At 35.3% G+C, this 25,138-nt stretch overlaps 1 protein-coding gene across 1 annotated transcript in view; it reads right to left on the bottom strand.

The window, feature by feature from the left end:
• Positions 1–16,975, bottom strand: part of LOC134527258 (uncharacterized) — a 404,697-nt gene extending 387,722 nt beyond the window's left edge. Inside the window, exon 1 of the mRNA XM_063359780.1 lies at positions 16,907–16,975. The gene's annotated coding sequence lies outside the window, so the exon portion shown is untranslated. The remainder of the gene's footprint in view (positions 1–16,906) is intronic.
• Between the last annotated feature and the right edge of the window lie 8,163 nt (positions 16,976–25,138).

Genomic DNA, 25,138 nt, shown 5'->3' with positions numbered 1-25,138 from the left:
TAAAAATTCATTAAATAAATTTGCAAACAATATACTGATTAATTAGGTCGTCTAAGGTCCTTGGCACGATCCTGGACGAAGCTAAAATAAATTTAATTTGAATACCAGAAAAGCGTAAGGTTCGAGAAATAAAACACCACAAAGTCGTTTACAAACATAATATTTATTACACAATTTCTATCCTACTACAGAATCACTTGCGAAAGCCAGCAAACCTATAAACATTTAGCTTTGCATAGACGTGCAACGACTACTTCTTAGCTCCAAATGCTCCAACAGCCTCCAAATGGCTCCAACAGCTCCAAATGCCCCAACTACCTTTTCTTTCAACAGCTCCAATGATATTGAGCCACAATGCTACGAGTCTAAGAGACTACGAGGCTATAAGGCTACGAGTCTAAAAGGATCTAGCTGGTTCCGAGTTAAACATGGCTGAGAGACTGCATGACTAAAAGACCGCATGGCTACGAAACTAAATGTCTATGAAGCTACATGGATACAAGTCTACTCGGCTCCAACACGCAATGTACACACAGTACACACAGGAAAACGTAATGTACACACAGGAAAACGTAATGTACACACAGGAAAACGAAAAGTACACACAGGAAAACGAAAAGTACAAACAGGAAAACGAAATGTACAAACAGGAAAACGAAATGTACAAACAGGAAAACAAAATGTACACACAGGAAAACGAAATGTACAAACAGGAAAACGAAATGTACAAACAGGAAAACGAAATGTACAAACAGGAAAACGAAATGTACAAACAGGAAAACGAAATGTACAAACAGGAAAACGAAATGTACACACAGGAAAACGAAATGTACAAACAGGAAAACGAAATGTACAAACAGGAAAACGAAATGTTCAAACAGGAAAACGAAATGTACACACAGGAAAACGGAATGTACACACAGGAAATTGGAACGTACACACAGTACACACAGGAAACGGAATGATCACACATACAGTAGCGGAAACACAGACTTATTTGGAAATCAGGATACAAGAAATAAATCATACTTTTTTAAAATATAAATAATTCATTTTATTTTTCATTAGTACACACATGACAGTTAATCAAATGATTATTGTATGTAGCCAGCGTTCCGAAGTTCTTACAGCATGGGCGATACTTCCACGATATGCAAGTAGTTTCCTCTACGAACAGATGCCACCATCAGTCTTTGCCGGTCAACCAATATTTTTGGATCTTTCCATGTTGTGGAATCAATCTCTTCTGCCACCATCTTCATTGCTTGTTTATTATAAATATTATGATCTCTGGTGTCTTCCGTTTTAACACCATCCTCAGGGTTACTTTCATCATCTAGCCAGCGATCATCACAAGCTTGATCAGATTTATTTATTGTAACACGAAGTTTCCATCGCTTCGGTCTCAGGACACCACCACATTCTTCGATCTTGTCAGCTTTAGGTTCTGCATCACAGTCTATGCCTTTGTAAACCGCCTCAGAGTCACTGTAGCAATCACCGTAGAAGACAACGTCTTCACCCAGATTACTGCAAGAACTCAATATCGTTGATGTCGAAGTGTCTTCACCGCCTGTATGCTTCCTTTTCAGGAGTCCATTATTTTTACAAAGTATGGAGGATCTGCTAAATATAGGCTTGAGTGTATTTTCACTTTTCAAGGTGTTGATACTTCCATTAGTTTCAGTCTTCCCGAAACCATCAGCATCCTTCAATATTTGTTTCTCGTCACGATCGGCGTGCTACGGCTTCCATCATTTCTATATTAATAATATTACTTGTCTTAAAATCTCCGCGTCCGTGTCACTATCACAGACGTAAAGACATCATCTTCGTAGCAGTCATCAATATTGCCATGAGCTGCATCAATATCACTCATTTTATGATATCGTTTCCTCATTTCAGTTGTCAGAGATGTACCACAATCTATGATCTTGTGAGATCCATTCTCATTTTCTGTAAAAGCCTATGAGTCCAGTTTTATTATTTAATCCTTCAACCCATCATCACAAACTCAATTAAATCATCTTAGTATATAGAAAAAAATCATTAAAGTTCCTTTCATTTAATCATAGGAACCGCTTCATTCTTTTCACCTATAGTATAGTTTCTTGAGCCCAAGAGTCTTTCATTATATACCATGCAGTGTACTTCAAGAGATGTGGTATACTGCCAGTTCTACATACAAATCCATCCTATCATTAATTTGTTTACACACAAAAAAACCTTCATGTTAATTTTTACATGTTTTATTAATAACCACTTCGACTAAAATAATTACCACACCTTGTAATTTCTACACAGGACACTATGCCCAAGACATTTTAACCATCATCTCTCTGAAAACAACCATGTCCCATCTATATCACAAAGTAAACGAGGGTTAGAGGAGATGGGACAAACAAGTGCTAGTCACTCATAGGGTAAGAACCATGTGTTCGATACCTATCTCAGTCAATGTAGCATCTATGTATTTTTATTACCTCATGTAGAAAAATATGTTCCAATGCATACGAATTTAAACTTATTCACGTACGACTAGTCAAAAGTACATAAATTCAAGCACGCCAACCGCAAAAAAAAAATTTTCAATGATAGAGGCAGAGACTTCTCGATCGAGACACGCCTACCATCACCTGCAAATGAACATTGACCCCTCGCGCGGGAGTTGCAAGCTTGCAGAATGCTGCGACACTCATATGTTTTGCTCGAGACATGCATACATCACGTCGCTAGCCTTCCAACTCATTACATGTAAATCTCCAGTGAAATCATAATCCAGCATACGTAAAGTACTTGACGGAACCACTTCAAAGTATGCATCACTGAAACAGAGCAGATAATCAGCCTACGAATGTATATCTTGCTACCTACAAAAATAAATGTGTAGCACATATACGAGAGGAGTCGAACTTTACATACCATACTCAATACTCTGATAATTATAAGCGGCAAAATACTTTAAATCATGACCCCGGCTAGTATATATTTTTTCGTGAACCCTAAATTCATGTTAGTAATCAGTACGAATGTGTGAGTAATTCGGACGAATAATCGCTTACCAAGTATCCAGAATCTTACTGATTCAGCCCTTCCAGTGCACCAGCATACCCCGAAGTGTGGTCAATTGATAAACATTCTTTAATTTTTTAATATCACCTCCGTAGTGTACACCAATATATGACAAGTTACGATTTAAGACCATAGATTTCCCACAAGTATGTTATGTTTATTTCGGGAGAGTAATAAATTATTATTTTAGAAATAATTAATCAAGTTCCTAGTCAGATTTGCTCTAATGTTACGGCATTACCTGTACCTGCACTTTACCAAAACATCTCCCATAAAAAAATCTTAAGAATGCAGATGGCATACTCAGACTGAAATAATTTAAGCAAAAAAAAAACTGTCTTCAGCATTATTGGTAAACAAAATAATACTCACAAACAAGACAAAACGGACATTACAAATCCGACCTAAATTACGTGCCACATGTAGTTTATTACATTAAGATAAACGATGTAGGTTAAGAAAAATTAATAAAAAAATTCTTTAATTCAATAATTTATTTTAAATTGTACATTTATACACAATAAAATCTGACACTGTATGTAGGATATATCGTATACATTTTCTCAGTCCTTGCAACATTAATTTCTATTAAAATAAATTATTATATTTCGTATTAAGAGTGACAAAATACAACTAATTCATACAGATCACGATACATCAGATCAGGAGTGTAACACCTTAGAGGACCAGAGATGATGCTAGAAACCCATCTTTACAAAATTTATAATGTTTTTTCAAGTAAAATTTTCGTGTAACCTGTACACCGCACTTCTCACACAGAAATTTTACACGGTCAAGATTTCTTCTGCATCCATGCTTTTCATGGATGCGTGTACTTCGTAGTCGCTCAAATCGTTTACCACAGTAGCGGCACTGATACAGATATTCATCGCAATTATCATCGTTTCCTCGAAGTACAACCTGCAAATGAACTTTGCTTTTACAATGCCTAATCAAATTACTTTTGTTTGTGAAATGTACACCACATGGGTCACACGGAAATGTCACACGATTAGCGTTTCTTCTACAGACATGATTTTCATGTCTTCTTGCATGTTGACGGTATTTAAAACTTTTGTCACAGTAACAGCACCGATGTTCGTTAGTCGTTCTTGAATCACCAGTCATTGAAGTTTCCATCGAGGACGAAACAAAGTTCGTAGAGTTTTCCTGTGTAGCCAGCACCACCGGCATTAAAGTCTCTCCTGCTGACGGTATCACGACTTTTGAAGTCTCCTCTTGTGATGACATCGTCGTCGTTGCCGACGGGATCTGCACCTTCTCCGCCATAGCTGACGTCAGGGTTCCCGTAGTCGATGGTACAACATCCATCAAGTTCGTCGTTTTAGATGGTAAAGATGCCATCGAGTTCACAAGAACAGGTAATTACGCGTCTTATGCACCAGAAGAATCAAACTAGGTGAACCTTACACCGTCGTCGTCGCCAGTAACAAACTGAGCGACCTGCTGTCTAGGACTCGCTTATATACATGCACCGGTTGGAATAATACGCTAGTCAAATCAAGAACCATTTACTATAATACTCGAGTCAATACATCATCCAATGTTATTACTAAAAAAAATTAGGAATTTCAAGAAATAAAAGTTTAAATTATATATTGAAACAACTAATCTCTCATCCTACATACACGGTTCATTTAGACTTACTAGAAGGATTAAGAGTCTCTGAACAATGGAACTTTCAGAAACCAAACATAGTTTCAACTACTCAAATTTAAATTTTATTATGTACAGCTACACATAACCTCCAACTGACTCCAAATGTCTACAACACATTTCTAAAATAATTTATACGATACCGGGCTAGGTCCAAAGTCAATTATTTTTGTACCTCTCATCTACAGTTCAGGAGTCCTTCAGTGTTGATATAGCTACAGACAAGACATGTCCAGTACCATACATCTTCAAAGCCTTCAGAGTCGATCCTTGTTAAGCCTTATGACAAAAGTCTCCGAAACAAGAGTCCTACTCTATAAGTTTACTATACACTTTTATGCTTTTCATAACACACATCGATAAATATCTTCGTAAATAACCCAACATATTATCAGACCACTAGCATTCGATTTATGCACATACAGTAGGACACCAACATATCCATCAACACAAGTCCATTCTACATTAAGCTCCTCACTTATTTTCATCAGTCTACACTCAGCACACAAAAACTAAATGAAGTCAATGAACAACCTAGTATTTATATACATCCAGTCATTTAACAGCATACCGATGGCTAGTTAAATAATATTGACAGTGATCATGTTAGCTAAGTTTAAATTTATATAGGACCAGGGACCCATTGAACCTTCAGAACCGAGCTACATATACTCAGTGCTGGATACAAGTTAATACTACACTCATTTGCCCTCACTCATTTTCCATAATCGAGTCTCTATTCGACACCCATTTTACATAATCGAAACACATTTTCCATCATCGACACACAATTCAACACTCATTTTCCATCACCGACACACAATTCAACACTCATTTTCCATCATCGAAACTCAATTCGTCACTCATTTTCCGTCATCGACACTCAATTCAACACTCATTTTCCGTCATCGACACTCAATTCAACACTCATTTTCCGTCATCGACACTCAATTCTACATACTCTTTCCTTCTTCAACACTCATTTTCCTTCATCTACATAAAATAAAATGTAAACTTTCCAACACCCACACACACACACATAGATATTAAAATAGTCATCCGCAACTCAATTCTTTAATGTAGAAAACACATGAACTTTATTAGGACATGAATAACGACACATTTTAATATCAATTTTTAAAATTATATTTATATCAAAAATACAAAAGTATAAAATTTCATCAGTCAATACACATTACTAACTTATTATATATACCCTGAAATTCTAAGTTCATCAAGAATAGTCCACGTTTCTTTGATAACTGATACAATTTCGTCATCTTGCGAAACAAGTAAAAGTCGCAACCTGTTCGTTAACACGTTCGGGTCTTTCCACGATATATAATCAATTTCACTTGATGCCACCATCTTCTTCGAATGTTTGCTGAACATATTCTGAAAATCGTTGTAATAATGATTATGATAATTTGTATCATCATCATCGGTGCTGTTCACATCTTTATCAAACACACTGACATCTTCATCTTGCATATCCCATTATTTCGAATTTTTTGACATTGGAGTACCATCCTTGGTACTTACTTGCTAATTTTCCAAAAAAATATTCCAAAGTCCGTAGAAGTCTACTATAAGACGACTTGTCACTTTTTCTGGAGATGTTACTTTCATTATCTTCTGCCTTACTTATATCTTCAACACCAGTTAAGCTATTTCCTTCCTCAAGACCTGGAGATATTTTAACACAATCGCTTTTAAGACTAGGTAGATCAATTTCATTGTAAGACATACTGTCCCCGAGCATAGCGTCTCCATCTACGTACTTTATCTCCTGCGCGAGCTTGGCTTTACAAGTTTTATCGTGTCTTTTTAAATTCTCTCTTCGTGTCAACCGTCTTCCACACTTGCCACAAATTAGTATTTGACGGTATGGGCTTTTAACACATTCGTTCTTTTCATGTCTACGAGCATTATAGATGTTATCAAAGTATTTGCTACAGTATGTACAATGTCCTCCAGATCGAGATCGATATTTGTGTATCGTACCTTCACTAATCTGTACGTACTCCATAATGGTTGAATAGCAACTAAAGGTATTTTTTAGGTACTTCGTATTTTCATGTATGAACATTCATCAATTATTTACGAAAAAAGATTTTTTTTTCTCATTTTGAAGAAAAAATCATGTTCCACGTAGTTTTACTACCCACCTTCATATTTCCTCATATGTTATGTTGTAAAAGCAACCAAAGTTGGTTGTAGGTTATGGAATGCTCACTCACGATCTCTTGAAAAAGGTGTACCTCCCTAGATCTCATGAGGAAGAACATTGACCTTATTTAAAAATTAGTGAATAATATCATGGTCTAGCAAGAATCACAAGATAATCTATTCTCATATTAGCAACCATCATGTATCAGTTGTCTGTATAAGCAGTCAATGTTTTGTGTGGGATGCAGGATGCTCCCTTAAGATCGCAACAGAAGGAGGGCTTCGCTAGAACACAAGGGGAAGGGAAATCTTCGTGTGTGATAGCGTTTCTCAGTTTTTTCATGACGTAGTAATCGTCTGATTAATGAACTTTTGTTTTTGCCTGATTTCCACGTGTTAAAATTCTTTTTTAAGTGTTGATTTGATAATATGACTTCGGAAATTTATACGAAACTCTGAATAAAATTACCTGTCTTAGACACCAAGAACAATACAGTTTGTCCTTCGTGTTAATGCTTATCAGCTGTCTCAAAGCATATTATTTGTCTGAGTAAGGTTATTATTTTTTAAATCCACCTGATAAAAATATTGTAAGTGGTGATTTATTGACAGAATTTCACTAATTAAATGTAACTCTGAATAGAAATGACATGACTCATTAAGTAAAAAATTCTTCATGCAGAGATATATTTCTCACAAATAATCAGGAGCACTCGGAGAAAACCATCAGATGTCTAGCCAGGAATAATCAGAAACACTTGGAGAAAGCCATCAATATATTAACAAGAATAATCAGAAGCACTCGGAGAAAACCATAAGATGTCTAGTCAGGTATAATCTGGAGCACACGGAGAAAACCACCATAATATTGTCAAGAATAATCGGAAGCACACGGAGAAAAACACCATAATATTGACAAGAATAATCGGAAGCACACGGAGAAAACCGCCACAAGTTTTCTTTCATATCATAAAATTTCAGGAAAAAATAATAATAAATAAAAATTAATTAATAAAAAATTAAAATTAAATACAAAAAATACATAAACAGATTCTGCTAGCTTGTGAACTTCTCATTGTTGAGCAAAGATATAGTTCTAGTACAAGCCATTGCATTGCATTGCATTGGAACATATTTTTCTACATGAGGTAATAAAAATACATAGATGCTACATTGACTGAGATAGGTATCGAACACATGGTTCTTACCCTATGAGTGACTAGCACTTGTTTGTCCCATCTCCTCTAACCCTCGTTTACTTTGTGATATAGATGGGACATGGTTGTTTTCAGAGAGATGATGGTTAAAATGTCTTGGGCATAGTGTCCTGTGTAGAAATTACAAGGTGTGGTAATTATTTTAGTCGAAGTGGTAATTAATAAAACATGTAAAAATTAACATGAAGGTCTTTTTGTGTGTAAACAAATTAATGATAGGATGGATTTGTATGTAGAACTGGCAGTATACCACATCTCTTGAAGTACACTGCATGGTATATAATGAAAGACTCTTGGGCTCAAGAAACTATACTATAGGTGAAAAGAATGAAGCGGTTCCTATGATTAAATGAAAAAAACTTTGATGATTTTTTTCTATATAATAAGATGATTTAATTGAGTTTGTGATGATGGGTTGAAGGATTAAAAATAAAACTGGACTCATAGGCTTTTACAGAAAATGAGAATGGATCTCACAAGATCATAGATTGTGGTACATCTCTGACAACTGAAATGAGGAAACGATATCATAAAATGAGTGATATTGATGCAGCTCATGGCAATATTGATGACTGCTACGAAGATGATGTCTTTACGTCTGTGATAGTGACACGGACGTGGAGATTTTAAGACAAGTAATATTATTAATATAGAAATGATGGAAGCCGTAGCACGCCGATCGTGACGAGAAACAAATATTGAAGGATGCTGATGGTTTCGGGAAGACTGAAACTAATGGAAGTATCAACACCTTGAAAAGTGAAAATACACTCAAGCCTATATTTAGCAGATCCTCCATACTTTGTAAAAATAATGGACTCCTGAAAAGGAAGCATACAGGCGGTGAAGACACTTCGACATCAACGATATTGAGTTCTTGCAGTAATCTGGGTGAATACGTTGTCTTCTACGGTGATTGCTACAGTGACTCTGAGGCGGTTTACAAAGGCATAGACTGTGATGCAGAACCTAAAGCTGACAAGATCGAAGAATGTGGTGGTGTCCTGAGACCGAAGCGATGGAAACGTCGTGTTATAATAAATAAATCTGATCAAGCTTGTGATGATCGCTGGCTAGATGATGAAAGTAACCCTGAGGATGGTGTTAAAACGGAAGACACCAGAGATCATAATATTTATAATAAACAAGCAATGTAGATGGTGGCAGAAGAGATTGATTCCACAACATGGAAAGATCCAAAAATATTGGTTGACCGGCAAAGACTGATGGTGGCATCTGTTCGTAGAGGAAACTACTTGCATATCGTGGAAGTATCGCCCATACTGTAAGAACTTCGGAACGCTGGCTACATACAATAATCATTTGATTAACTGTCATGTGTGTACTAATGAAAAATAAAATGAATTATTTATATTTTAAAAAAGTATGATTTATTTCTTGTATCCTGATTTCCAAATAAGTCTGTGTTTCCGCTACTGTATGTGTGATCATTCCGTTTCCTGTGTGTACTGTGTGTACGTTCAATTTTCCTGTGTGAACATTCCGTTTTCCTGTGTGTACATTTCGTTTTCCTGTTTGAACATTTCGTTTTCCTGTTTGTACATTTCGTTTTCCTGTTTGTACATTTCGTTTTCCTGTTTGTACATTTCGTTTTCCTGTTTGTACATTTCGTTTTCCTGTTTGTACATTTCGTTTTCCTGTTTGTACTTTTCGTTTTCCTGTGTGTACTTTTCGTTTTCCTGTGTGTACATTACGTTTTCCTGTGTGTACATTACGTTTTCCTGTGTGTACTGTGTGTACATTGCGTGTTGGAGCCGAGTAGACTTGTATCCATGTAGCTTCATAGACATTTAGTTTCGTAGCCATGCGGTCTTTTAGTCATGCAGTCTCTCAGCCATGTTTAACTCGGAACCAGCTAGATCCTTTTAGACTCGTAGCCTTGTAGCCTCGTAGTCTCTTAGACTCGTAGCATTGTGGCCCAATATCATTGGAGCTGTTGAAAGAAAAGGTAGTTGGGGCATTTGGAGCTGTTGGAGCCATTTGGAGGCTGTTGGAGCATTTGGAGCTAAGAAGTAGTCGTTGCACGTCTATGCAAAGCTAAATGTTTATAGGTTTGCTGGCTTTTCTGGTATTTAAATTAAATTTATTTTAGCTTCGTCCAGGATCGTGCCAAGGACCTTAGACGACCTAATTAATCAGTATATTGTTTGCAAATTTATTTAATGAATTTTTAACTTTTCCTGAATTTTTAGTTTAATTATTACGAATTTTCAATATGGTCGTCTTGATGGCTTATAGGATGATGGTAGTAGAGGTTTTAAAGTCTCTTTAAGAATGTTGAACGTGGCTTATTGAAGTTATTATTTTTTCATAAAATTAAACATTATTGCAACGATCGAGGATCGAACCAAGGACTGGAGCGGATCGAATCGATATTTAAATTAATGAGTGATTTTTTTGATGAATTTTGGATTTTTTCCCGCTTTTCTAGCTACATTATTACATGATTTCAAGATGGCGTCCGAATTTCAAGATGGCGGGGGCACCTCGGTAATAAATGTTTACTGCACTGTAGCGGGTTAGAATGAAATTATCCAGATGTAAATGTACTCTATAATATGAGTACACACACAAGATGACGTACTCCAGCAGGTGGTAGCTCCTGGTAGCATCTACTGAACATTAAATGTCGGGTCCATGATGGTCGACAAGGACAAAGTCAAACATCAAAGTCAAGGTCAAATTTCAAGGTGAAGGTTAAATTTCAAAGTCAAGGTCAAATTTCAAAGTCAAGGTCAAATTTCAAGGTCAAGGTCAAATTTCAAGGTCAAGGTCAAATTTAAAGGTCAAGGTCAAATTTCAAGGTCAAGGTCAAATTTCAAGGTCAAGGTAAAATTTCAAGGTCAAGGTCAAATTTCAAGGTCAGGGTCAAATTTCAAGGTCGGGGTCAAATTTCAAGGTCAGGGTCAAATTTCAAGGTCAAGGTCCAAGGTCAAGGTCGATGGTGTGGTGACCAGATCATTTTACTAACATGGTATCGGCACACTCTAGCCGACGAAAACAAGATGGTGGTCTCCAGCGTATGAAGACAAGATGGCGGACATGACGTTATATCAGCTGACGATGTATGAACCTTGGTATTGGTGACGGTAGATCGGTCTGTAGGTGGCTTCTGTGGAGGAAGGATCTGATGTTTTTTTTATTTTTTACCCTCACTGGTTTCGAACCAAGAACGGGAATCGATATAATCAATCATTATATTTATTGTCAATTTATTTAATGAATTTTGAACTTTTTCCCGCATCTCTAGCATAAAAAATATGAATTTTCAAGATGGCAGCCAAATGACAAGATGGTAGGTCTGTCTCGAACAGGTGGTGCTATTATTTCTTTAAATTTAAAAAAATTACAAGTCCAAATATGCATGTTCTTTTATATATACCTTATTTAATCTTCGGTCTGGTAAATGTCTCGATGGCCGAGCGGTTAAAGGCGTATGTTTTCCAACCTAGAGATCAGAGCTACGATGGTTCGAATAACAGCGTTTCCAATATATTTTTCATAAAAAATTAAATTTAAAATGTCGATAAGGTTCATAATAGCTATGGTAGGTAATGGAACATCGACCTTATGTGATGAGACAGAGCGACGCTGGCGCTATCTAGGAACAAACAACAGAAACAAAGTCGACGGTATCCAAGATGGCGGCCCTCAGTGGAACAGAAAAAAGTCAAGAGCGATTCTGGTGCTATCTAGGAACAAACAGAAACAAAGTCGACGGTATCAAAGATGGCGGCCCCCAGTGGAACAGAAAAAAATCAAGAGCGACGCTGGCGCTATCTAGGAACAAACAGAAACAGAGTCATCGGTATCCAATATGGCGGCCTCTAGTGGAACAGAAAAAAAAATTCGTTAAAATCGGATAATAAATAAAAAAGTTAAAGATGGCGACCGTAAGGAAAACTGCAACGGTGACGTCATCATTCAAAATGTCGGAAAACACATCACCGGAATTTTCTAGAACACAATGACGTCATCCAAAATGGCGGATCCAAAATGGCTGTCGTGATATACTTGTCCCGTTACGCTGTGTCCCGTTACGCTGTGTCCCGTTACGCTTGCTTCACGCACGAAAAAGTGTCACGTTACGCATATTGTCACGTTACGTTCATCCAAGATGGCCGCCGTGATGTCAGAATCCAAGATGGCGGACCGACAATCACAATCCAATATGGCGGACACCGGCTCCGGCTCCACATCCTGCATCCTGATCCAGTAGCCCCTATTATATACTAATTATATTTTTTTATATTTTAAAATATGATGTCTATTGTTTTAAGCATACAACATGACGCCTTAAGCATACTTTTCCAAATTTAAATATGGCTGGTTAGGCATAGCGATATTTTATTTCTTTTTGAAATTTAATTATGTTGGTTAAGGCATAACTAGTATGGGGGTGTGTGTTTTAAGCATAGCGACATATATATTTTTTTGGAGTTTACATATGGCGGTATTTTCTTTTGGAAATTTAAAACAAGACGGGTTAAGCATAATGGTGAGGCTTTTCTTTAGGCATACATAATGGCGTCGATTGTTTTAAGCATACAACACGGCCGTTTAGACATAGCTCGTATGGCGCGGCTTTTTTTACATTTAAACATGTCGGTTTAAGCATACAATATGGCGGGTATTTTAAGCATAGTGGTATAGGCATAGCTAGTATGGCGGGTTTTTTAGGCATACTTGGGTGGGGGTGGGGGTGGGTTTATAGACATATATTTTTTTTAATTTAACGGTTTAGGCATAGCTAGTATGGCAGCATTATTTAAGCCTATTTTTCGAAATTTAAAGACATGGCGGCATATGTACGTTATTTAATTCTACTCTCCTCATCTGATCTCGTGGTCTAGTGGTCAAGGCGTCTGCCTCCAAACCTCGACGTTGCTGCATCCCAGGGATCGAATCCACATGCAATCCAGGTTTTTTTGTATACAATTCCTGCCTTCGGAGCGACGGTGGCGCGCTCCGGTAACTAAAGGCTGAACTAAGATGGCGGTCTCCAGCAGACGGAAAAAAGATGGCGGCCTCCAGTGGCTGCGACGGTGGCGCGCCCTGGTAACCAATGTCAACAACAATGGTGGTTTGGTCCGTGAAACAAGATGGCGGCCCCCAGGCTGGTACTGATGCAATGTTTACATTTCAATGTTTACATCGTCCCAGTAACAGCCTACTGCCCCTACTGAATATAACAAAAATGAAGGAAAAATAATTTAGGGGCAGGGTGTGAGTTTTTAAGGGTAAAAAACTGTTTATCTCGATTTCTGGCAAATCTACAAGTCCTATGGAAAAAAATATCATAGTTTTAGGTAATAAAAACATCTACAACTTTTTTATTTACACGTTTTTCACATAACCTCAAAATTTATGTGAAATATTCAAATAACCAAGTTTTTGTTTTATTATTTTTATCTTTTACAAAAAACATTTTTTTAACGAAATATGGTGAAAACCGACCATTTTATGTCCCAAACACACTGTAAATTTTTTGATTTAAATGATTTATTTTTTCACCTTTTTTTAACATAATATCGAAAAAGCACCCTAAATATCAATCTAAAATTCTCTCGTCAAAATATCAGATTTTTTTTTTATTGTTGGAAGGCTTTTTGTTTGTTGAAATCTCTACTTTCTGATGGTGTAAATTTTTTTTATATTACTATGGTAAATGTTCTCAGAAAATGCAAAAAAAAAAAAAAAAAAAAAAAAAACACTAATCCGATTTGTTTTTAAATCATTATGTACAATTTTGAGCCATTTAAAAAATGTGACTGCTGCAATTTGTTTACAGTAAAAAATTTGATTTATTAAATTCTTATTACAGAAATGCAACAATATTTTTGGAGGATTCATATTTGAAACTATTAGACGTGAAAAATAGATCTTTTACATTTACAGAACCTGGCTTGAGAAAATAAATGTCATGAATATTTGAATTTAATTGGTTCTAAAGGACCAAAAGATCAATATCCACAACAATGACAGTTTTATTACTATCTCTGGCAATTTCTATCGAGCTCTTAATTATGTCAGCATCAGGACAGGAAAATCCTTGCGACTGTAATCTTTTCATTACAGTTTTTTTAATTTGTTCCTTGTTTTTCTCGTTAAATCAAAATTTTTCTTGCATAAATGGTATTTTTGTATGGTTTTGATAGTTTAACTTTGAAATATTGTCTGAGGTTTTTCTACAACTACGTTCTCCTCTTTTACTTGAATTAGCTGCTGGTACAGATGTCACAGTAACTGATTTTTTAATTTCGGGGTACCCATAAAAAACAATATAGATAATTGCTGCGTACTTTTTTTCTACGTAGCGCAAATATTTATTCATGATCACTTCCACTGTTTCATTCTTCTGCCAAATTACTTTGTGCAGTAAAAATCCACCGTCGACGACATGCACAATGCATTTCTACAATAAGAATTTAATAAATCAACTTTTTTACTGAATAAAAATTGCAGCAGTCACATTTTTTAGATGAAATCCCCTTTAAATCCTATCTTTAATATATAGAACTATTTTAGCATGTATTTTGCAATCTTTATGTTTTAAGGATTTTAATTTTTTTTATAAACTTAAAATGGAATCTTACGTTTATCGAGTAATTAATGTGTAAATTTTAAAAATAGCTCAAAATTGTATATAATGATTTTTAAAACAATTTTGGATTCTATTATTTTCGTTTTTTTTTTTTTTTTTTTTTTTTTGCATTTTCTGAGAACATTTACCGTAGTAATGTATTTTTTTTTACACCATCAGAAAGTAGAGATTTCAAAGAACAAAAAGCCCACCGACTTTTTAAAAAAAAGCTGATATTTTGAGGTGAGAATTTTCGATTGAAAATTCGGGTGTTTTTCGATATTAAGACAAAATAAGGTGAAAAAATAAATATTTTAAATCAAAAAAATTACATTGTGTTTAAAACATAAAAAGGCAGGTTTTCACCAATTTTCGTGAAAAATATAAAAACTAAAAAAAAAAAAACTTGGTTATTTGAATTTTTCACATAAATTGTGTGGTTATGTGAAAAACGTGTAAATACAAAAGTTGTAGTTTTTATTACCTAAAACTTCTCTTTTTAACTTTTTTCAATAGGACTTGTAGTTTTGCCGGAAATCAAGATAAACCGTTTTTTACCCAAAAAACTCACCCCCTTCCACTTCCTGACCATAGATCGCCCGTAAATGATTTTTCCTTTCATTTTTGTTATATTCTCTTCCTTTTCCAATGGGTTACATCCTTATTTAATTTTTTTCTGTTAAAAAAATTATTGACCCTGGTATAGAACCTTAGATACATGAAAATCTTTTGGCCAGTAAGACCAAATACTGGATTGCGACATGTCCCATATAGTGCAGTGCGAGTGAATTTAACTTTGCTATCGCTACGTTTGGTTTCGACAGATACGTACCTATTTTTTCTGTCCTCACCTGCTTTAGAGATAACACTTATTTTGCAGCTGCTTGCCTTGAAATAACTGGTAATGTATTTTAAAATAGCTCAGCCAAATACCGTCAGTGATGAACTTAAATGCCTACAACATCAAGCCCTTTTTCGATTCGTCATGACGGCGATTTCTTCCTTTCACGTATTATGTATAAATACAAAAAATTCATTGAAGGTATGTTGCCTAATTGAGCCGGAGGACATTATTTATTTGTTTAACAAGTTTCTTGTTTAAAGATGTGGCAAAAGGCGTTTGTTACGACGAGGTGTACGAGCAACTGCTCCCACTTAACTGTCCCATTGTCCATTGTGCACGTCACTGTTCGCGCTGCAGACACTCGTTCGGACAAATATCTGCGTAGCTACTTTCTACGAATCAATGCATGACTTTTTATAGGAACTGTAGTAATGTTGAGTATAATAATCTCGCCTCCCAATACAACCTTTATATACTGCAGTACCTAGTGAACTTTAGTATGGCCAATAATTTTTATTATAGTATTTTAAGGGTATTCATGTTTAGGGCCTATACATTATTTAAATAAAATATTTATATAATTATATATAGTATTATTAATGGGTGGCATAATTTTCCATAAACATTATTTCTACATCAATTAAATTTCTCAGGTAATTTGTCAATGTTTTGTCAACTTTCTAAAATATATTATGTTACATTTTATTTGTAAATTATTTCAATGATTAAGGTCTCGTTTGATAAAAAAAATTGCGTTTATATTTAATTTTGCGTTTAATATCTCTGCTCATATTGTTCATTGTCCAGGCTCTTAGATCATGGGCATTTTTTTGGTCGATTTGGTTTTCTTCGCGAGAAGCAACAATTAATATATATATATTTTTTTTATTTTAGCTAATTGTTTAAGACAGTCCACAGTGTTTTGGGGACATTACTAATCTTGTTTTGGAAGGACAATGGCAGTTGCAGGATAAGTGTCAAATATACAAAAACACATTCCATTAACAGTTTCTATAATTATGAAATTTTAATTTTTGTAATTTTTACCATTTGTTATTCATTAAAGAAGAGCTAATAAATAACCAAGTGTTTTATGAATTAATCTTAACATTATTGTTAGTTCATTCAAACAAAAAGGTTTTAAGAAATACATATTTAATGTGTTTTCAGCATTATTAATGTTCATAAATAAGTTTTGCAACTATATTTTGTTAAATAACAAACAAGCTTTAGTTCACAGAATTGCGAGAAGTGGAATCATTATTACGAAGAAGATAACGCTAAATGAAACATTAGACTAACAATCTGAAGAGCGCAACGTACCTGAAGCAAGTACAGTAGTGGAGCACGAACGAAGCCCTGGAGCAACTTGTGCCTTAGCGTCGCAGGTAGAGTGATGGCAGCCTTGATGGCTTTGCAGTGGAAGCCAACCAAGTAACCACTTGCACCAGAAGGGCTTCTCCCCAGCACGTCACAAGGCTACATCTTTTGTTTTATAACTAGCCTACCCCTAGCGGCAGCAATCGCAAAAGTTTAAGGAACATGATTATATTATAACATTATAGGAAAACTTTTATGTGTAGTTCCAGACATCCTTGGGTAAAAAACAGAAGCAATAAAATGTGAAGTCGATAGCAAAATCATTCCGTGTTGCGATGTGAGTAATGTTTTATGTAAGTATCTTTCATAAATATAAAATGTGTTAAAATTTTCCGTTTCTTAAGTTAATTTTAAATATACTTAAGCTTAATAAAATCACATCGTATTTACAATCACGTGTTTTTTAAATTTTAAAATAGATAACACCAACTTACACATTTCCTGTTTAAATCATTTTTGCTGTGCACACTAACATAATATAATCAAAACAGCCCCGTTTTTATTTGAATAGGAATAAAGAGAAAAATAATTATCACATTCCTTTACTTCCGCATGAGTTAATTCGGGGAATTTTTTGACATAAAACAAACCAAATCACCAAATGTTTTGCTTTTTCCAAATTTCCCAATCGGGAAAATTTGAAGTAAATTAGACTCGTTTTTATTATAAACGTAAATTAGGAATTAAAAATTTGCAACTCCCACTTTAAGGATTCTGTGATTTCCATTGAGCCTATAAAACCAAACTTGTCCAATTTTCAAAACATTAGTTCACAGCTGCTACTATAAACACTAAGTTATTACGTGTTGTAGTGGGTTGATTGCTGAGGTACTGCAAATCCAGGCCAACCCACAGTGGTAGAATTTATATAAAATAATAATACCTTTTTTTTTTCTTTTTTACAAACTAACACTGTAAACAATAAACATAGTTGCGGTAGTACAAATTATTATTTCATTTTGAAAATACGTGAAAAAACCATTTAACTCCATTTAAATGGAATTTCAAAATAGTTATAATAAAACATTTATTATTTTTGTATATATACTATTTAAAGCCAAGTTTCTTACTTAAAGCTTTAGTGAACTATGAGTTTAATTATTTTTTCTACTTACTTAATTTTTTTTTACATTGTTAGAGATGTAGTTATTAAATTGTTGTAACTTTGTATATTATTTAACTGTTATTGTGTAATACATTTTTTTTTATTTTTACTTTCAGATTCACTTAAGTCAGAGAAGAAAGTTTCCTTAGTTAAATAATTTACCAATTTTTAAAATCTACGTAACAGAAAAGGGGAAACACCAAATTTAAGATTATAAATTAATGCTTAAATTATAAAGCCCCTCTTAATTATATTTGGTGAAAAGTATTAATTTTTTTCTAAATTAATAATGTATTCCTTTGACATTCCAACACATGCACTGAAAAGGAAAGTTTGTAATATTTTATAGATATATTAGTGGACTCCACAGACATTGTTCTGTTCAAACGTTTTAAATTAGAACATTGAAATTTTTTAATAAGTTGTAATTGTTTGGACCCTTTCGATGAAAATGTATATTAAAAAATGTTAAAATACCTGACGCTCTTACGTGTACAGTTATCACAACTCAACCAATCGATTGCGTGTGAGTATATCTGTACAATTTGATTGAAAAAAAATGTTGAATAGAAACCTTAAACTATTTAAATGAAAGGTAAAAAAAACTAATAATTTTCATAACAGGTATATTTTTATGTGCAAAAAATTAATATTCCAATATGTATGATATTATTTATAACATAAATCAATTATTTTTTTATTTAATGAGATTGGAAGTACAATTATTTTAATTAATCGATGAAGGGTATAAACACACAAACTTGATGGTTTACCAACCCTTGAACGAGCATGAAATTTCTAAATCAAAGCCACTTATTGGCATTGTTTGGCCTTGTGTCTTATTAATCGTCATTGCAACGCAAGGCGAAATGGATATTGCAAACGTTTAAATGGGATTGGTGAGTCTGGAGGAATCATCGGAATCCATGGTAGACGAACAACCTTACCTTAAAATTTGCCGTACAAAATAGCAAATTAAAGGATATTGCCCATGAATTTTTTTATATTTAATGGCGAGCCATTACAAAGTTTTGGTGCATTTAAATTTGGAAGCAAGATGATTTGTTGAACCAATTTTGAATCGCAAGTTAAGTGGTGACATTCCAGGTAAATCCAGTAAATTCAAGAAATCAACAAGATAGCTGACAACTTCTTCAGGTTCGACAACGGTGTCAATCGATTTGAATGATATTTCATTACCAGGTATTGACTCTTGTAAAACAAGATTGATTGCGTGAACATCTTTGTGTTTGTGGCCAAAACAGCTCCCTCACGTAGCCATGCATGGTTAGTATAATTAGCTTGAAAATCTGGAAATATACTATCAATGAAATCATATTTGGTAGCCACCATAATAAAAAAAAATTCTGAGAGTCGGATATACTTTGTATTTTCATGCAGTTCAATTTTGCCGTTGCCAATATCTAGCAATTGTTCGGAGAATGTCGATGCCAACGGAAGTAGTATACAAATGTATTTCCGGGCGCAGGCTCCAGGCGGTGGTGCCAGTGGTGCCGACCACCATTTTGAATTATGACGTCACGGCGGCCATCTTGGATGAGTGTAACGGGACACAGCGTAACGGGACAAGTAGGACATTGACCTTTGACCCTCAAAACTAGTCAAAATTAGGCAAAATTTGCCCATAATTCCTCAAAAATCGCAAAATTTCCATTTCTATGAAAAAAAATTCCGCCAAAAAATCTCAAAAAATTCCACAAACCAAAAATTAGGATTTCGAAAATCGTCAACAGTCATTTTGCCTTAGAAAGAACCCAAATTCCTAAAAGAGTCTTAAAACTCCTAAGACACAGCCTCCGATAAGCCTCTGACGTCATCTAGGATTATGACCGCCATTTTGAATTATGATGTCACCATTGCAATTTTCGTTACAGCCATCATCTTCAAAATCTTTATTTATTATTCGATTTTAATGAATTTTTTTTTACAAATTATAGAAAAATTCAAATAATAAATTTTAATAAATTATTTATTAAAAAATGTACTTATACGACACGGAGTTCGGAGTCCTAGGTTCGAACACGGTGAGGGCAAAAAAAAAATGGCGACCGAACCTTCCCCCCGTGGTGGATGCTGGCAGACTGACTCCCACTACTTTTTTTTCAAAGCATATATATCGCCAGTGAGCATGATGTCATGTCCGCCATCTTGAAAATCCGTAATTTTAATGCTAGAGATTCGTGAAAAAATTAACAAATCATTAAAAATAATAATCATCCTAATTAAATAATAAAAAAATCCTTAAAACCACCGTTGCACTTTTCGTGACGGCCACCGTCTTGAAATCACCCACTGGAGATCACCATCTTGTTTTCGTCCGCTAGAGTGTGCTGATACCAGGTTAGTATAATTATCTGGTCACCACACCTTTGACCTTGACCTTGACCTTAAAATTTGACCTTGACCTTGAACTTTGATCTTAACCTTGAAATTTACCCTTGACCTTAAAATTTGACTTTGTCCTTGAAATTTGACTTTGTCCTTGAAATTTGACTTTGTCCTTGTCGACCATCATGGATTCGACATTTTATATTCAGTACATTCTACCAGGAGCTACCACCTGCTGGAGTATACCATCTTGTGTGTGTACTCGTATTATAGAGTACATTTCCATCTGGAAAATTTTATTCTAACCCGCTACAGTGCAGTAATAATTTATTACCGAGGTGCCCCCGCCATCTTGAAATTCGGCCACCATCTTGAAATCATGTAATAATGTAGCTAGAAAAGCGGGAAAAAAATCCAAAATTCATCAAAAAATCACTCATTACTTACATATTGATTCGATCAGCTCCAGTCCTTGGTTCGATACTCAATCGATGCAATAATGTTTAAATTTATGAAAAAAATAATAATTTCAATAAACCACGTTCAACATTCTTAAAGAAACTTCAAATCCTCTACTACCATCATCCTATCAGACATCAAGACCACCATGTTGGAAATTATAATTGTAATGCTAGAGATCCGGGAAAAAGTTCACAATTCATTAAATAAATTGCTAATCTATATACTGATTGATTAGATCGACTAAGTTCCTTGGTTAAATCCCTGGCCGATACAAATATACTTTAATTTTAAAAAAAAGTACCAGAAAAGTGTAAGGTTCGAGAAATAAAACACCACAAAGACTTTTACAAACATAATATTTATTACACAATTTCTATCCTACTACACAATCACTTGCGAAAGCCAGCAATCATATAAACATTTAGCCCTGCATAGACGTGCAACGACTACCTCTTAGCTCCAACAGCTCCAAATGCTCCAACAGCTCCAAATGCTCCAACAGCTCCAACAGCTCCAAATTGTTCCAACTGCCTTATCTTTCAACAGCTCCAATGATATTGGGCTTCAATGCTACGAGTCTAAAAGGCTACGAGGCTACAAGGCTACGAGTCTAAAAAGATCTAGCTGGTTCCGAGTTATACATGGCTGCGAGACTGCATGACTAAAAGACCGCATGGCTACGAAACTACATGTCTATGAAGCTACATGGATACAAGTCTACTCGGCTCCAACACGCAATGTACACACAGTACACACAGGAAACTGAACGTAAACACAGTACACACAGGAAACTGAACGTAAACACAGTACACACAGGAAACGGAACTTATACACACAGTACACACAGGAAAAGGAACGTACAAACAGTACACACAGGAAACGGAACGTACACACAGTACACACAGGAAACGGAACGTACACACAGTACACACAGGAAACGGAACGTACACACAGTAGACACAGGAAACGGAACGTACACACAGAACACACAGGAAACGGAACGTACACACAGTACACACAGGAAACGGAACTTACACACAGTACACACAGGAAACGGAACGTACACACAGTACACACAGAAAACGGAACGTACACACCGTAGACACAGGAAACGGAACGTACACACAGTACACACAGGAAACGGAAGGTACACACAGTACACACAGGAAACGGAACTTACACACAGTACACACAGGAAACGGAACTTACACACAGTACACACAGGAAACGGAATGATCACACATACAGTAGCGGAAACATAGAGGCTTAGTTGGAAATCAGAATACAAGAAATAAAACATAATTATATAATATAAATAATTCATTTATTTTTCAATAGTACACACATTACAGTTAAACAAATGATTACTGTATGTAGCCAGCTTTCCGCAGTTCCTTAAGTATGTACGATACTTCCTCGATATATGAGTAGTTTCCTCTACGAACAGATGCCACCAACAGTCTTAGCCGCTCAACCAATATGTTTGGATCTCTCCATGATTTGTAACCAATCTCTTCTACCACCATCTTCCTTACATGTTTATAATAATTATTATGATCTCTGGTCTCTTCCGTTTTAACACCAACCTCAGGGTAACTTTCATCATCGAGCCAGCTATCACCACAAGCTTGATCAGATTTATTTATTATAACACGACGTTTCCATCGTTTCGGTCTCAGTACACCATCACAGTCTTCGATCTTGCCTGCTTTAGTTGCCTCAGCACAGTCTTCGATCACGTCACCAGTATCAGTCACTGTAGCAATCACCGTAGAAGGCATCGTCTTCACCCAGATTTCCATAATAACTCGATATCGTCGATGTCGAAGTTTTTTCATCGTCTTCATGCTTCCTTTTTAGGAGTCCATCATTTTTACAAAGTATGGAGGATCTACTGAATATATGCTTGAATGTATTCTCACTTTTCACGGTGTTGATAGTTCCATTAGTTTCAGTCTTCCCGAAGCCATTAGCATCCTTCAATTTATGTTCTTCCTCACGATCGGGTGAGCTAATACCATCACGCTCAGGACAAGGAAAATTATTGTCGTAATGCAGATCACTCTTCTTTAGTCTAGTGGATCCATCGGTGTCCTCTATGCCGTAAGCAGTCTTGACTTTACATGTTCTACCATGTCTTTTTAAGCTGTCAATTCGTGTTAACAACCTGCTACAACGATTACAGCTTAACATGTTGCGTGGTGGGTTTCTAGCACAATCATTCTTCTCATGATGTCTAGCATTCCTTCTCATGACAAAATCCTTGCCACAGTATCTACAGCGGCTTCCTTCCGATTCAGCTGCAGATAACAAACCATGATCCATGTTAGCTTCTGTGACTAATGTTAGATACAAACTGTCAGTTTTCTCCAATTGGAACCATTTCTTAAATATAATTTTTTAAATATTTCATCAGCAAGAGTTAAGTTATCTAATGCAAAGCAAACTGATACAAGTAGTTCCGGCTGTCATAAACAGATGTCGCCACGTGTTGCTTGCAGGTAAATAATATCTATTTCATTAATGCGGGATGCGGAATGCTCACTATCGATCGCAAAGGAAGGTTGGCTTCGCTAGACTCCAAGGAGAAGGAAGTTCGTCCTTCCTGTTAGTGCATCTTAGATTTCTCAGAGATTATTATTATTCGACTGAGTAATGATTTTTTCTTTAAATTTCCACCTGATAAAAATATTACAAGTGATGATTAAGTAGCAGAAGTTCACTAATTAAATGCAACCTTGAATAAAAATGACATGCCTCATTAAGTAAAAAAATACTTCATGCAGAAATCAATTCCTCATCAGTTACCAGAAGCACTCGTAGAAAACCATCAGATGTCTAGTCAGGAATAATCAGGAGCACACGGAGAAAACCATCATAATATTGTCAAGAATAATCGGAAGCCCACGGAGAAAACCATCAAACTATTAACAAGAATGATCGCAAGCACACGGAAAATACCATCATTATATTGACAAGAATAATCAGAAGCACACGGAGAAAACCACCATCTTTGATATCATAAAAATAGAGGGGAAAAAATATTTAAAAATAAAAATAAATTAATAAAAAATTTAAAATAAAAACAAAAAATACATAAATAGATTCTGCTAGCTTATGAACTTCTCATTTTGAGCAAAGATAGAGTTCTAGTACAAGCCAGAATTTTATGTATTTTTTGTTTTTATTTTAAATTTTTTTAAATTTATTTTTATTTTTTAATATTTTTTTCCCTCTAATTTTATGATATCAAAGAAAACACGTGGTGGTTTTCTCCGTGTGCTTCTGATTATTCTTGTCAATATTATGATGGTCTTTTCCGTGTGCTTGCGATCATTCTTGTTAATATTTTGATGATTTTCTCCGTGTGCTCCTGATTATTCCTGACTAGACATCTGATAGTTTTCTACGAGTGCTTCTGGTTACTGATGAGGAATTGATCTCTGCATGAAGGATTTTTTTACTTAATGAGACATGTCATTTTTATTCAAGGTTGCATTTAATTAGTGAACTTCTGCTACTTAATCATCACTTGTAATATTTTTATCAGGTGGAAATTTAAAGAAAAAATCATTACTCAGTCGAATAATAATAATCTCTGAGTAATCTAAGATGCACTAACAGGAAGGACGAACTTCCTTCTCCTTGGAGTCTAGCGAAGCCAACCTTCCTTTGCGATCGATAGTGAGCATTCCGCATCCCGCATTAATGAAATAGATATTATTTACCTGCAAGCAACACGTGGCGACATCTGTTTATGACAGCCGGAACTACTTGTATCAGTTTGCTTTGCATTAGATAACTTAACTCTTGCTGATGAAATATTTAAAAAATTCTATTTAAGAAATGGTTCCAATTGGAGAAAACTGACAGTTTGTATCTAACATTAGTCACAGAAGCTAACATGGATCATGGTTTGTTATCTGCAGCTGAATCGGAAGGAAGCCGCTGTAGATACTGTGGCAAGGATTTTGTCATGAGAAGGAATGCTAGACATCATGAGAAGAATGATTGTGCTAGAAACCCACCACGCAACATGTTAAGCTGTAATCGTTGTAGCAGGTTGTTAACACGAATTGACAGCTTAAAAAGACATGGTAGAACATGTAAAGTCAAGACTGCTTACGGCATAGAGGACACCGATGGATCCACTAGACTAAAGAAGAGTTAACTGCATTACGACAATAATTTTTTCTTGTCCTGAGCGTGATGGTATTAGCTCACCCGATCGTAAGGAAGAACATAAATTGAAGGATGCT

This window comes from Bacillus rossius, chromosome 1, assembly GCF_032445375.1.
Source record: "Bacillus rossius redtenbacheri isolate Brsri chromosome 1, Brsri_v3, whole genome shotgun sequence".
In the NCBI taxonomy this organism is placed as follows: Eukaryota; Metazoa; Arthropoda; class Insecta; order Phasmatodea; family Bacillidae; genus Bacillus; species Bacillus rossius.
This window is presented reverse-complemented; position numbering and strand designations above follow the sequence as displayed.